At 37.4% G+C, this 15,519-nt stretch overlaps 1 protein-coding gene across 2 annotated transcripts in view; it reads right to left on the reverse strand.

Annotated features, from left to right (window-relative positions):
* LOC128635982 (gastrula zinc finger protein XlCGF8.2DB-like) overlaps positions 1-15,519 on the reverse strand; it is an 86,985-nt gene that overhangs the window by 8,435 nt on the left and 63,031 nt on the right. The gene's annotated exons all lie outside the window — the stretch shown is intronic.

Here is a 15,519-nt window from a genome sequence, read left to right on the forward strand (position 1 = left end):
CTTTATAAAAAAAAAAAAGCATAACCCCCAAAAATGGATGGGTCTCGAGGACTTTCACCACAATGAAAGAAATGAATTTATCAGGTAAGTTCTTACATAAATTATGTTTTCTTTAATATAAGTGGTGAGAGTCCACAAGCTAGTTACTGATGAGATATAATACTCAACATGTGGAAGTCCACGAGTAACAATAAAGGGAGGGAAAGATTTAAAAAAGCTATTTTCGCAGCAATAAAATCCTTCATTGGAGCAGGAATGCCTTGTGCATTAGACTGAGATGGTAACACAGTGGATGCATTTGCACTCATAGAAATATTGTCTGAAAGTAATAATATTTCTAAACAGGAGCCACATAATTGAGATTTTTTACAACAAACACACTTAGCGTTTGTAGAATTGTGTTCAGGCAGCTTAGTTCCTACGGTAACATCTGAGGCATGTTTAGTTTGATACATCATAGCAAAAAAAAAAATGATTTAGTTGCAAAATAATATCACAAGCACCTTAATACTGCAAGCTTTTAAAGAATGGGAAATAATGCTTTAGGATAATGTTGCAAAAGAAACAGCATTGAGTAACATTGTTTTATCTTTAGACAAGAAAAAACAAGGGCTGCAATACAGCCCTCTAAAAATGAGGGCACTGAGTAAGAAAAGGCGGGAAAAAAACATGCAAATTCTGGAAAAAAAATAGCTCTGAAAAAAACAGAGGTAAGCTTGGCCGTTTGGAGAGTCCTCTAATCACATTTATTATTTATTTTGCAACATATACTGGATTCTTTGCTGCCTTTTACATTAAGGAGTATAATGTCCCAGGGCAAATTCATATATACATACATATAATAACTTAACAAAGTGCCCAAAACCAAAGCTGAGTGTGTCTTATATAATAAAAGTATATACTTACCATGTAAGACACCCATCTACATATAGCAGACAGCCAAAAATAAAGGGTGCCTATAAAGCAGTGGCGTATTTAGGTTTTGTGCTGCCCTAGGCACACAAAATTCTGCTGCCCCCCCCCCCCCCCAAAAAAAAAAAAAAAAAGGTTTTAGGCCTTTTTCCCCTTAATATATTTTTGGGTCAGTGTGTAAAAATGTTTTTGTTTCTTTTTCATAACAATTCAAAAGAACATGGGCTAGCAAAACACTTGCATACAGGTGGGTTGAATTGCAAGCGTTTCATACCATTTTCTCCCTAAAAGAAGGGAGAGAAAAGAAGGGGAGGGGAGAAAAGGAGGAAAATGAAAGAAGGGAGGGAGAGAGAGAGAGAGAGAGAGAACAGAAAAGGGGGAGGGAGAGGAGAAAAGGGGGAGGGAAAGAAGGGACGGAAAGAAAGGAGTGAAAGAAGGGAGCAAGTCAGGGAGGGAAAGAAGAGAGGGAGTTGAGGGAGGGAGTGAGTGAGTTGAGGGAGGGAGAAAGGGAAAGAAGTGAGAGAAGAGGAAGGGAGGGAAAGAAGAATACACGTTGAAACAATCACTGCCCTTCACATGCAACAACAACAGTAATTACCATCATTCAAGTAATTAAACTTTTTAAGTGTCCGTTTACTATTTACTCTGTGGGTTCATGAATGCAGAGAAAGCTATTAGTAGCTAACATACATTAGTGCTGAGAGTTTATGATTAGACATCACATGAATGCAGAGACAGCTAGCTATTAGTAGCTAACATACATTAGCGCTGAGAGTTTATGATTAGACATCACATGAATACAGAGGAAGCTATTAGTAGCTAACATACATTAGCACTGAGAGTTTATGATAAGACATCACATGAATGCAGAGAAAGCTAGCTATTAGTAGCTAACATACATTAGCACTGAGAGTTTATGATTAGACTTCACATGAATGCAGAGAAAGCTATTAGTAGCTAATATACATTAGCGCTGAGAGTTTATGATTAGAGATCACATGAATACGGAGGAAGCTATTAGTAGCTAACATACATTAGCGCTGAGAGTTTATGATTAGACATCACATGAATGCAGAGAAAGCTAGCTATGAGTAGCTAACATACATTAGCACTGAAAGTTTATGATTAGACATCACATGAAAGCAGAGAAAGCTATTAGTAGCTAACATATATTACCGCTGAGAGTTTATGATAAGACATCACATGAATGCAGAGAAAGCTATTAGTAGTTAACATACATTAGCACTGAGAGTTTATGATTAGACTTCACATGAATGCAGAGAAAGCTATTAGTAGCTAATATACATTAGCGCTGAGAGTTTATGATTAGACATCACATGAATACAGAGGAAGCTATTAGTAGCTAACATACATTAGCGCTGAGAGTTTATGATTAAACATCACATGAATGCAGAGAAAGCTAGCTATTAGTAGCTAACATACATTAGTGCTGAGAGTTTATGATTAAACATCACATGAATGCAGAGAAAGCTAGCTATTAGTATCTAACATACATTAGCACTGAGAGTTTATGATTAGAAATCACATGAATGCAGAGAAAGCTATTAGTATCTAACATACATTAGCACTGAGAGTTTATGATTAGACATCACATGAATGCAGAAAAAGCTATTAGTAGCTAACATATATTAGCGCTGAGAGTTTATGATTAGACATCACATGAATGCAGAGAAAGCTATTAGTATCTAACATACATTAGCACTGAGAGTTTATGATTAGACATCACATGAATGCAGAGAAAGCTAGCTATTAGTAGCTAACATACATTAGCACTGAGAGTCTATGATTAGACATCACATGAATGCAGAGAAAGCTAGCTATTAGTATCTAACATACATTAGCACTGAGAGTTTATGATTAGACATCACATGAATGCAGAGAAAGCTAGCTATTAGTAGCTAACATACATTAGTGCTGAGAGTTTATGATTAGACATCACATGAATGCAGAGAAAGCTAGCTATTAGTAGCTAACATACATTAGTGCTGAGAGTTTATGATTAGACCACATGAATGCAGAGAAAGCTAGCTATTAGTAGCTAACATACATTAGCGCTGAGAGTTTATGATTAGACATCACATGAATGCAGAAAAAGCTAGCTATTAGTAGCTAACATACATTAGCGCTGAGAGTTTATGATTAGACATCACATGAATGCAGAGAAATCTAGCTATTAGTAGCTAACATACATTAGCGCTGAGAGTTTATGATTAGACATCACATGAGTGCAGAGACAGCTAGCTATTAGTAGCTAATATACATTAGCACTGAGAGTTTATGATTAGACATCACATGAATGCAGAAAGCTAGCTATTAGTAGCTAACATACATTAGCGCTGAGAGGTTATGATTAGACATCACATGAATGCAGAGAAAGCTAGCTATTAGTAGCTAACATACATTAGCGCTGAGAGTTTATGATTAGACATCACATGAATGCAGAGAAAGCTAGCTATTAGTAGCTAACATACATTAGCGCTGAGAGGTTATGATTAGGCATCATATGAATGCAGAGAAAGCTAGCTATAAGTAGCTAACATACATTAGCGCTGAGTGTTTATGATTAGACATCACATGAATGCAGAGAAAGCTAGCTATTAGTAGATAACATACAATAGCGCTGATAGGTTATGATTAGGCATCATATGAATGCAGAGAAAGCTAGCTATAAGTAGCTAACATACATTAGCGCTGAGAGGTTATGATTAGACATCACATGAAAGCAGAGAAAGCTATTAGTAGCTAACATATATTACCGCTGAGAGTTTATGATAAGACATCACATGAATGCAGAGAAAGCTATTAGTAGTTAACATACATTAGCACTGAGAGTTTATGATTAGACTTCACATGAATGCAGAGAAAGCTATTAGTAGCTAATATACATTAGCGCTGAGAGTTTATGATTAGACATCACATGAATACAGAGGAAGCTATTAGTAGCTAACATACATTAGCGCTGAGAGTTTATGATTAAACATCACGTGAATGCAGAGAAAGCTAGCTATTAGTAGCTAACATACATTAGTGCTGAGAGTTTATGATTAAACATCACATGAATGCAGAGAAAGCTAGCTATTAGTATCTAACATACATTAGCACTGAGAGTTTATGATTAGAAATCACATGAATGCAGAGAAAGCTATTAGTATCTAACATACATTAGCACTGAGAGTTTATGATTAGACATCACATGAATGCAGAAAAAGCTATTAGTAGCTAACATATATTAGCGCTGAGAGTTTATGATTAGACATCACATGAATGCAGAGAAAGCTATTAGTATCTAACATACATTAGCACTGAGAGTTTATGATTAGACATCACATGAATGCAGAGAAAGCTAGCTATTAGTAGCTAACATACATTAGCACTGAGAGTCTATGATTAGACATCACATGAATGCAGAGAAAGCTAGCTATTAGTATCTAACATACATTAGCACTGAGAGTTTATGATTAGACATCACATGAATGCAGAGAAAGCTAGCTTTTAGTAGCTAACATACATTAGTGCTGAGAGTTTATGATTAGACATCACATGAATGCAGAGAAAGCTAGCTATTAGTAGCTAACATACATTAGTGCTGAGAGTTTATGATTAGACCACATGAATGCAGAGAAAGCTAGCTATTAGTAGCTAACATACATTAGCGCTGAGAGTTTATGATTAGACATCACATGAATGCAGAAAAAGCTAGCTATTAGTAGCTAACATACATTAGCGCTGAGAGTTTATGATTAGACATCACATGAATGCAGAGAAATCTAGCTATTAGTAGCTAACATACATTAGCGCTGAGAGTTTATGATTAGACATCACATGAGTGCAGAGACAGCTAGCTATTAGTAGCTAATATACATTAGCACTGAGAGTTTATGATTAGACATCACATGAATGCAGAAAGCTAGCTATTAGTAGCTAACATACATTAGCGCTGAGAGGTTATGATTAGACATCACATGAATGCAGAGAAAGCTAGCTATTAGTAGCTAACATACATTAGCGCTGAGAGTTTATGATTAGACATCACATGAATGCAGAGAAAGCTAGCTATTAGTAGCTAACATACATTAGCGCTGAGAGGTTATGATTAGGCATCATATGAATGCAGAGAAAGCTAGCTATAAGTAGCTAACATACATTAGCGCTGAGTGTTTATGATTAGACATCACATGAATGCAGAGAAAGCTAGCTATTAGTAGATAACATACATTAGCGCTGAGAGGTTATGATTAGGCATCATATGAATGCAGAGAAAGCTAGCTATAAGTAGCTAACATACATTAGCGCTGAGAGGTTATGATTAGACATCACATGAATGCAGAGAAAGCTAGCTATTAGTAGCTGACCTACATTAGCGCTAAGAGGTTATGATTAGGCATCATATGAATGCAGAGAAATCTAGCTATTAGTAGCTAACATACATTAGCGCTGAGAGGTTATGATTAGACATCACATGAATGCAGAGAAAGCTAGCTATTAGTAGCTAACATACATTAGCGCTGAGAGGTTATGATAAGGCATCATATGAATGCAGAGAAAGCTAGCTATAAGTAGCTAACATACATTAGCGCTGAGAGGTTATGATTAGACATCACATGAATGCAGAGAAAGCTAGCTATTAGTAGCTGACCTACATTAGCGCTGAGAGGTTATGATTAGGCATCATATGAATGCAGAGAAATCTAGCTATTAGTAGCTAACATACATTAGCACTGAGAGTTTATAATTAGACATCACAAGCTGATCTAAGCAATGCACAGACACATCCAGTCTGTTAGTTACTAAGACCTGCAATATGCACTGCGCTCGCAGAACCACCACAGCTGACAAGGGGTGGCAGCATATCGGCACAAAGTCTTCTCCTCCAGCCTCACCTTGTAGTCATATCCCCGGGCAAGTTTTTCACCAAGAAAGCTTTCAGTGCAAAAATGCCAGCGGCTCTAAATGAAGCAACGGTTTAAAGGTGCACTGCCTGCGAAGAGCGACCTTAATCAGCGCATGTGCCTTGTCTTCTCTGTAAAAGTCTGCAATTTATTGCTCAGTGTGCTGGCTTTTAGAGAGAGGATAGGGCAGATGTGCTGCCCCTCCCAAATCTGCTGCCCTAGGCACCGGCCTTGTTGGACTAGGCCATAATATGCCCCTGCTATATAAAGGGTGCGAAACGAACACAACAAAAGTTGAGTTATTTCACCCTCCAAGTTTCTAAAAAGCAGCCTTGTGCGTGTGATATGGTGGCGATAAGCTCCATACCGCACAAAATCCAAGGGCTGAGAATACGTGGTCGTGCACGCTCTCCCCATAGACATCAATGGGGAGAGAGTGTTAGAAACAAAAACTAACAGCTGTCTATGGGGAAAAAAAAGTTACGTTTAAACCTAACACCCTGACATAAACCCCAAGTCTAAACACCCCTAATCGGTCACCACGACGCCTAAATAAAGTTATTAATCCCTAATCTGCTGTTCCCAACATCGCCGCCACTAATAAAAGTTATAAACCCCTATTCCGCCGCTCCCCAACATTGCCGCCACTATAATAAAGTTATTAACCCCTATTCCCCCGCACCCCAACATTGCCGACACTATAATAAAGATATTAACCCCTATTCTGACGCTCCCTGACATCGCCGCCACTAAATAAAGTTATTAACCCCTAAACCTCTGGCCTCCCACATCACTGCCACTAAATAAACATATTAACCCCTAAACTGCCAGTCCCCCACATTGCAAAAAACTAAATTTAAACTATTAACCCCTAAACCTAACAAGCCCCTAAATTTAAATTAAAATTACAATATTTCTATCTTAAAATAAATACTTATCTGTGAAATAAAAAAAAACAAGTTTAAACTAACAATTAACCTAACATAACTATTATACTAAAATTAAAATAACTACCAATTAAATAAACTAAATTACACATTTAAAAAAAACCTAACACTACTAAAACAATTTAGTTCTAAAAGTACGAAAAATAACAAATACTAAATTATAAAAAATAACAAACACTAAATTACAAAAAAATAAGAAATGAAATTATCCAAAAAATAAAATTACACCTAATCTTAAAAAGCCCCACCTCAAAATAAAAACACCCCCTAGCCTACAATAAACTACCAATAGCCCTTAAAAGGGCTTTTTGTAGGGCATTGCAATAAAGCAATCAGCTGTTTTACCTGTAAAAAAATACAAATACCCCCCAACAGTAAAACCAAACAACCCCACCCAAAAAAAACAACTAACTCTAAAAAAACACCTAAGCTACCCATTGCCCTGAAAAGGGAATTTGTATGGGCATTTCAAAGAAAAGCGGAAAGTCCAGCGCACACTGTGGTAATATTGGGTGCAAGCTGTAACAGGGCACTGCATAACCCTGTGTCAATATCCAAACGTTAAACAAATAACAGCAGCACTCCAAAGGGTAATAATTACCAAATCTTTATTGCAGCCAAAAGCACAAAAAGCAGCAGCAACGTTTTTGGACTACATGTCCTTAATCATGCTATGTAGTCCGAAACGTTGCTGCTGCTTTTTGTGCTTTTGGCTGCAATAAAGATTTGGTAATTATTACCCTTTGGAGTGCTGCTGTTATTTGTTGAACATTTGTATGGGCATTGCCCTTAAAAGGGCATTTAGCTCTTTTGCATTGCCCTGAAAAGGCAAACCCTAATCTAAAAAAAAAACCCCACCCAAAAAAAGTTAAAAAAGACCTAAAACTAACCCTTGACAATCCACTTACTGAATTTTAAGTCAATATAATTTCAGTAGCTCTCATCCTATTGGCTGATTTGAACAACCAATAGGATTTCAGTAGCTCTCATCCTATTGGCTGATTTTAATTTAAACAATCAAATCAGCCAATAGGAATGCAAGGGACGGCCTTTTGAAAAGGCTCCCTTGCATTGAAGATTTAGTGTATGGCCGTGACCGAATGAAGAGGACGCTCCGTGCCGGATGTCTTCAAGGATGGACCCGCTCCACGCCGCCGGGATGAAGATAGAAGACGCGGCTGGGTTGAAGATAGAAGATGCCGACTGGATGGATGAAGACTTCTTGTCCCTTTTAAGGGTTATTGGTAGTTTATTGTAGGCTAGGTTTTTTTTTATTTTGGAGGGGGCTTTTTTATTTTTATAGGGCTATTAGATTAGGTGTAATTGTTTTTATTTTGGATAATTTAGTTTGTTATTTTTCGTAATTTAGTATTTGTTATTTTTTTACATTTTCAAATTTAATTGTTTTAATGTGTAATTTAGTTTATTTAATTGGTAGTTATTTTAATTTTAGTATAATAGTTATGTTAGGTTAATTGTTAGTTTAAACTTAGTTTTTTTTTAAATTTCACAGGTAAGTTTATTTATTTTAAGATAGGGATATTAAAATTTTAATTTAAAGTTAGGGGGTTGTTAGGTTTAGGGGTTAATAGTTTAATTTAGTTTTTTGCGATGTGGGGGGCTGTTGGTTTAGGGGTTAATAGGTTTATTTAGTGGCGGTGATGTGGGAGGCCAGAGGTTTAGGGGTTAGAGGTTAATAATTTTATTTAGTGGCGGCGATGTCGGTGAGCAGCAGAATAGGGGTTAATATCTTTATTATAGTGTCGGCGATGTTGGGGTGCAGGGGAATAGGGTTAATAACTTTTATTAGTGGCGGCAATGTCGGAGCGGCAGATTAGGGGTTAAAAAGTTTAAGTTAGTGTTTGCGATGTGAGAGGGCGGCGGAATAGGGGTTAATAGGTAGTTTATGGATGTTAGTATACTTTGTAACATTTTTGTTGCGAAAAACTCATAACTACTGGTCTCAGGTGGTGGAACGGATCTCAGAGGCTGGAACGCAAGCATTTTAGCCTCACCACAAAACCTGTAATTCCAGCGCTATGGAAATCCCACACAAAAACTTTATTTTTTTTGAGTGTGGGATTGACGTTGGTTACAGGCTAAAATGCTTGCGGTATGGCTATACCGACAAGACTCGTAATGGCTGCGTTACTGTTTTTACGCTGAAATGGCCTTTTTTTCAGCGTTAAACCCGTAACGCAAAACTCGTAATCTAGGTGTTAGAGAGGAACTGGTCTTCAATATGCTTAGAAGTGCCTTTCACTGAAGAAATCAAGAACATCTTGCTTCACCACATCCTAAGGAGGCAAAGTTTTTAAATGGAGGTATGAGTGAGATGGGTGGGGTATTTATAAGCTTTTGAGGTTTGGGAAACTTTGCCCCCTCTGGTAGGAATGTATATCCCATCAGTAACTAGCTTGTGGACTCTCGCCACATATATCTTCACATTCTCCCGTGTACGTTGTATTAGCTCAGACAAACAGCGATCTATGAGCCCTGACATCAGCAGAACAACAACATGAGACCGGTGGTTACTGCCAGTTTATCAGTATCACTATATTAATCACTTCACAGCTAGAGGGACACAAAGCCTCCCTCTGTCATAACGATCAGCGCTAATGAGCTAATATTAAACATGTTCAATTGTTATAGCACAAATTAGCATTAAATACATTTATGTGAAATTATGCAACTCATTTGTGCTTTGCTATTAAATAATATTAGAAATATTACACAGCCCCCACTTCATTATGTCACCTGGCAACTACATAATATCACCTGACTACTTCATAATGTCACCCGGATACTTCATAATATCACCCGGCTCCTTCATAATGTCACCCGGCTACTACATAATATCACCCGGCTCCTTCATAATGTCACCCGGCTACTTCATAATATCACCGGATACTTCATAATATCACCCGGCTACTTCATAATGTCACCCGCCTACTACATAATATCACCCGGCTCCTTCATAATGTCACCCGGCTACTTCATAATGTCACCCGACTACTTCATAATGTCACCCGACTACTTCTTAATATCACCTGACTACTTCATAATGTCACCCGGCTACTATATAATATCACCCAACTACTTCATAATGTCACCTGACTACTTTATAATGTCACCGACTACTTTATAATATCACCCAGCTACTTCATTTTATCACCTGACTACTTCATAATATCACCCGGCTACTTCATAATGTCACCTGGCTAAAACATAATGTCACCAGGCTACTACATAATGTCACCCGACTACTTTATAATGTCACCCGACTACTTCATAATATCACCCGACTACTTCATAATGTCACCCGGCTACTTCATAATGTCACCCGGCTACTACATAATATCACCCGACTACTTCATAATGTCACCTGACTACTTTATAATGTCACCCGACTACTTCATAATATCACCCGGCTACTTCATAATGTCACCCGGCTACTATATAATATCAACCAACTACTTCATAATGTCACCTGACTACTTTATAATGTCACCCGACTACTTCATAATATCACCCGGCTACTTCATAATGTCACCCGACTACTTCATAATATCACCCGGCTACTACATAATATCACCTGACTACTTGATAATGTCACCTGACTACTTTATAATGTCACCCGACTACTTCATAATATCACCCGGCTACTTCATAATGTCACCCGGCTACTACATAATATCACGCGGTTACTACATAATATCACCCGACTACTTCATAATGTCACCCGGCTAAAACATAATGTCACCTGGCTACTTCATAATATCACCCGACTACTTCATAATGTCACCAGACTACTTTATAATGTCACCCGACTACTTCATAATGTCAGATTACAAATGAAACCTGCTCAACGGAGCGCCCCTGGGGTATGTAAAAACAAATCCTGTGAATATGATAGGCACTAATAGAGTGAGGGTATATGTGAAAAAATATAAATGATATCCTAGGCGGCAAGCAAATATTCCCAGTGCGTCTGCACACGCACAAAATAGCAACAGTCCCTCCAATGTAGGGAAAAATAAGCGCTCCAAGCCCACAGATATATAAAAGTTCAATTTTATTCCAAACTTGTTAAAATCATACAAGATAGATTAAAAAGTGGTAAGCACAGTAGTGCAAAAACAGGTTGTAGAACAGGTGCAAAAAACAGCAAACGTTTCGTGCTCCATGCACTTGGTCACTGCTAATTGATGTAATGATTTAAATATATTGCAAAATAGATTGTTTTCACAAAACATAGTCACGCCTTAACCAACAAATATCAACCTGCATATTTATATTGTAACACTTTATGTACATGAAAAGGAAAAAGTAAATAAATGTTTCTTGTCATAGGCTCCCTTGCAAAAATGGCAAAGTACAGGTTAATGAAAATTTGTGATATCACTTTAAGAAATTTGGTATAAATAGAGCTCTGAACAGGTGCATCAATTAGCAGTGACCAAGTGCATGGAGCACGAAACGTTTGCTGTTTTTTGCACCTGTTCTACAACCTGTTTTTGCACTACTGTGCTTATCACTTTTTAATCTATCTTGTATGATTTTAACAAGTTTGGAATAAAATTGAACTTTTATATATCTGTGGGCTTGGAGTGCTTATTTTTCCCTACATTGGATGGACTGTTACTTCATAATGTCACCCGGCTACTTCATAATATCACCCGACTACTTCATAATGTCACCTGACTAATTTATACTGTCACCCGACTACTTCATAATATCACCCGACTATTTCATATCACCCGACTACTTCATAATGTCACCCGGCTACTACATAATATCACTTGACTACTTCATAATGACAACTGACTACTTTATAATGTCAAGTAAAACAAAGGATTACCCTATCGGTAGAATATGCAACTCTTTATGCGTGATAATCCCCAGTAATCACACCAATGATAAAAAATGTACAGAAATTAAGAGTGCGCTCAGGAGAGCTCTACCATGATATTAGTAAAAGTGAATTGTGAAGTACATAAATAAAATCTCTTTGGAAAAAAACTATTGCGAGTAAATATTTTTAAATTTATTTTCTACTAGAAACAAAAACATATAAACACATATATATATATTAAAGGTGCACCTTTTAAAATCACACAATATAATAACAAAATTTAATTAAAATGTATAGGATTCAGCGTGTTACTTTATATTTGCGTATTGCTTTTTGTATCCAAACTTTGCAACAATCTTTGCAACAATCTTGAACTGGATAGGCAAGTCTTTGCAAAATAATTTCCAGATGTTAAATGTCTCATATAATGATTTGGCAATGGGGGTAAAGCAATGCCCTTGTAGATTGTTTTACTCACCGGAATCCGAAAGTTATAGCATACACTTTTTCTCTTTCTCTGACCCAATGTCTTTCTTTACACTTTCTTTCGATGAGTAGTCGGCGTTCTGTTAGCCGTTAGCTGTCAGGCCGGATTCTGACGCGTCTGTTTACACGTGCTAGGCTCATCCGCCAATCACTGGCTATGTTGCAGCTGCCGGATGGTGCAGGGATGGCTCTGTGAAGCAGGCTGAGCAGCTGAGAGGCTTGGAAGGCGGGTAATGCCGAAGTCCGGTGAGTGGCAGTTCAGGGAGAAACTCCGGTTGCAGCTGATGACGTAAGCGAGCAGAGACTCGCTACATAGAGATCAGGAGACTGGAGCATGAGAACTGCAGCAGGGAAACTGGATCTCCGGTGAGGGTGTCAGCAACTAGTGATGAGTTGCGCGATAGGCAATAGTGAGGATAGGTTTGTGACACACCTACTGATTAGGCAGGCAACACAATAATGGCTGGATTATTGTGTTGGCGGATGAGCCTAGCACGGGTAAACAGACGCGTCAGAATCCGGCCTGACAGCTAACGGCTAACAGAACGCCGACTACTCATAGAAAGAAAGTGTAAAGAAAGACATTGGGTCAGAGAAAGAGAAAAAGTGTATGCTATAACTTTCGGATTCCGGTGAGTAAAACAATCTACAAGGGCATTGCTTTACCCCCATTGCCAAATCATTATATGAGACATTTAACATCTGGAAATTATTTTGCAAAGACTTGCCTATCCAGTTCAAGATTGTTGCAAAGATTGTTGCAAAGTTTGGATACAAAAAGCAATACGCAAATATAAAGTAACACGCTGAATCCTATACATTTTAATTAAATTTTGTTATTATATTGTGTGATTTTAAAAGGTGCACCTTTAATATATATATATGTGTTTATATGTTTTTGTTTCTAGTAGAAAATACATTTAAAAATATTTACTCGCAATAGTTTTTTTCCAAAGAGATTTTATTTATGTACTTCACAATTCACTTTTACTAATATCATGGTAGAGCTCTCCTGAGCGCACTCTTAATTTCTGTACTTTATAATGTCACCCGACTACTTCATAATATCACCCAGCTACTTCATTATATCACCGACTACTTTATAATGTCACCCGACTACTTCATAATGTCACCCGACTACTTCATAATGTCACCCGGCTACTTCATAATATCACCTGAATACTTCATAATGTCACCCAGTTACTTCATAATGTCACCCAGTTACTTCATAATGTCACCCAGCTACTACATAAAACCACCCGACTACTTCATAATGTCAGCCGACTACTTCATAATGTCACCCGGCTACTTCATAATATCACTCGGCTACTTAATAATGTCACCCGGCTACTATATAATATCACTCAACTACTTTATAATGTCACCTGACTACTTCATAATGTCATCCGGTTAAAACATAATATCACCCGGCTACTACATAATGTCACCCGACTACTTCAAAATATCACCCGGCTACTTCATAATATCACCTGACTACTTCATAATATCACCCGGCAACTTCATAATGCCACCCGACTACTTCAAAATGTCACCTGGCTACTTCATAATATCACCCCGCTACTTCATAATGCCACCCAGCTACTACATAATATACCCCGACTACTTCATAATGCCACCCAGCTACTACATAATATACCCCGACTACTTCATAATGTCACCTGGCTACTTCATAATATGAGTGAAAAACTGTGTGTAACATAGTAACATAGTAACATAGTAGATAAGGTTGAAAAAAGACTGAAGTCCATCGAGTTCAACCTATACAAATCTAAAATACTTACAAAAAGCTCCAGTTAAGCTTAAATAACCCCATTAAAATGTGACCCATTTAATACTAGCAATCATATCCATGAATTTTGTTTATATACAGAAATTTATCCAGACTATTTTTAAATGTATCTATGGTATTGGCATTCACTACCTCCTTTGGTAATGAGTTCCACAATTTTATTGCTCTTACAGTGAAAAAACGTTTCCGTTGCAGGAGATTAAATCTCCTTTCCTCCAACCTTAAATTATGACCTCTTGTCAGAACCAATTTTCTTGGAATAAAAAGAGCTTCTGCCATCTCTGTATATGGGCCTTGAATATATTTATATAAAGTAATCATGTCACCTCTCAAGCGCCTTTTTTCTAAAGAGAACAGACCCAGTTTGGCTAGCCTCTCCTCATAGGTTAATTTCTCCAATCCCCTTATTAGCTTTGTGGCCCTTCTCTGAACTTTTTCTAGTTCTGCAATATCTTTTTTAGCAATCGGTCCCCAGAACTGCACTCCAAACTCAAGGTGAGGTCTTACCAGGGCTTTATATAATGACAGAATTATGCTTTCCTCCCTTGAATCAATGCCTCTTTTAATACATGCTAGTATCTTATTAGCCTTTGAAGCCGCTGCCCTGCATTGTGCACTCATTTTTAGCTTGTTATCTATTACTACTCCCAAATCCCTTTCCTCCTGTGTTTGGCTAAGTCTTGTCCCATTTAAAAAATACATAGCCTGCTTATTTTTACTTCCAAAATGTAGAACCTTACATTTTTCCGTATTAAATCTCATTTTCCATTCGCTTGCCCATAGTTCTAATTTTCGCAAATCCCTTTGCAAAGAGAGTTCATCCTGCTCTGACCTAATGACCTTACTTAACTTAGTATCATCTGCAAAAATAGAGATGTCGCTATTTAATCCTTGCTCCAAGTCATTTATAAAAATATTAAAAAGAACAGGGCCCAGTACTGATCCCTGGGGGACGCCACTGATTACCTTTGTCCAATCTGAGTATGATCCATTTACTGCTACTCGTTGCTCCCTATCTTTTATCCAGTTATTTATCCATGAGCTAACATTTTCAGCTATTCCCAGTCCCTTAATTTTGTGCATTAATCTCTCATGTGGCACTGTATCGAATGCCTTTGCAAAATCTAAGTATATCACATCAACTGATTCCCCTTTATCTATATTTTTACTTACTTCCTCGTAGAATCTAATTAGATTAGTTTGACATGATCTATTTCTCCTAAAGCCATGCTGATTAGAACTCATAATCTTGTTTACACGAATATGCTCATCAATATAATCCCTTATAATCCCTTCAAATATCTTCCCCACTATTGATGTCAGACTAACTGGTCTATAGCTTCCTGGATCATCCCTGCTTCCCTTTTTGAAGAGTGGCACCACATCAGCTTTACGCCAATCCTGGGGTACCATGCCTGAGGATAATGAGTCTTGAAAAATTAAGAGTAAAGGTTTGTCTATAACAGTGCTAAGTTCACTTAACACCCTTAACACCCTTGTAAATATATATTACATATGTTTTGTTATGCATATATTCACGTCTACAAGTGCGCTAAGCATTCCAGCGCTATCTCAGAATTTGTAATATAAACGATAATA

This window comes from Bombina bombina, chromosome 7, assembly GCF_027579735.1.
Source record: "Bombina bombina isolate aBomBom1 chromosome 7, aBomBom1.pri, whole genome shotgun sequence".
Classification (NCBI taxonomy): Eukaryota; Metazoa; Chordata; class Amphibia; order Anura; family Bombinatoridae; genus Bombina; species Bombina bombina.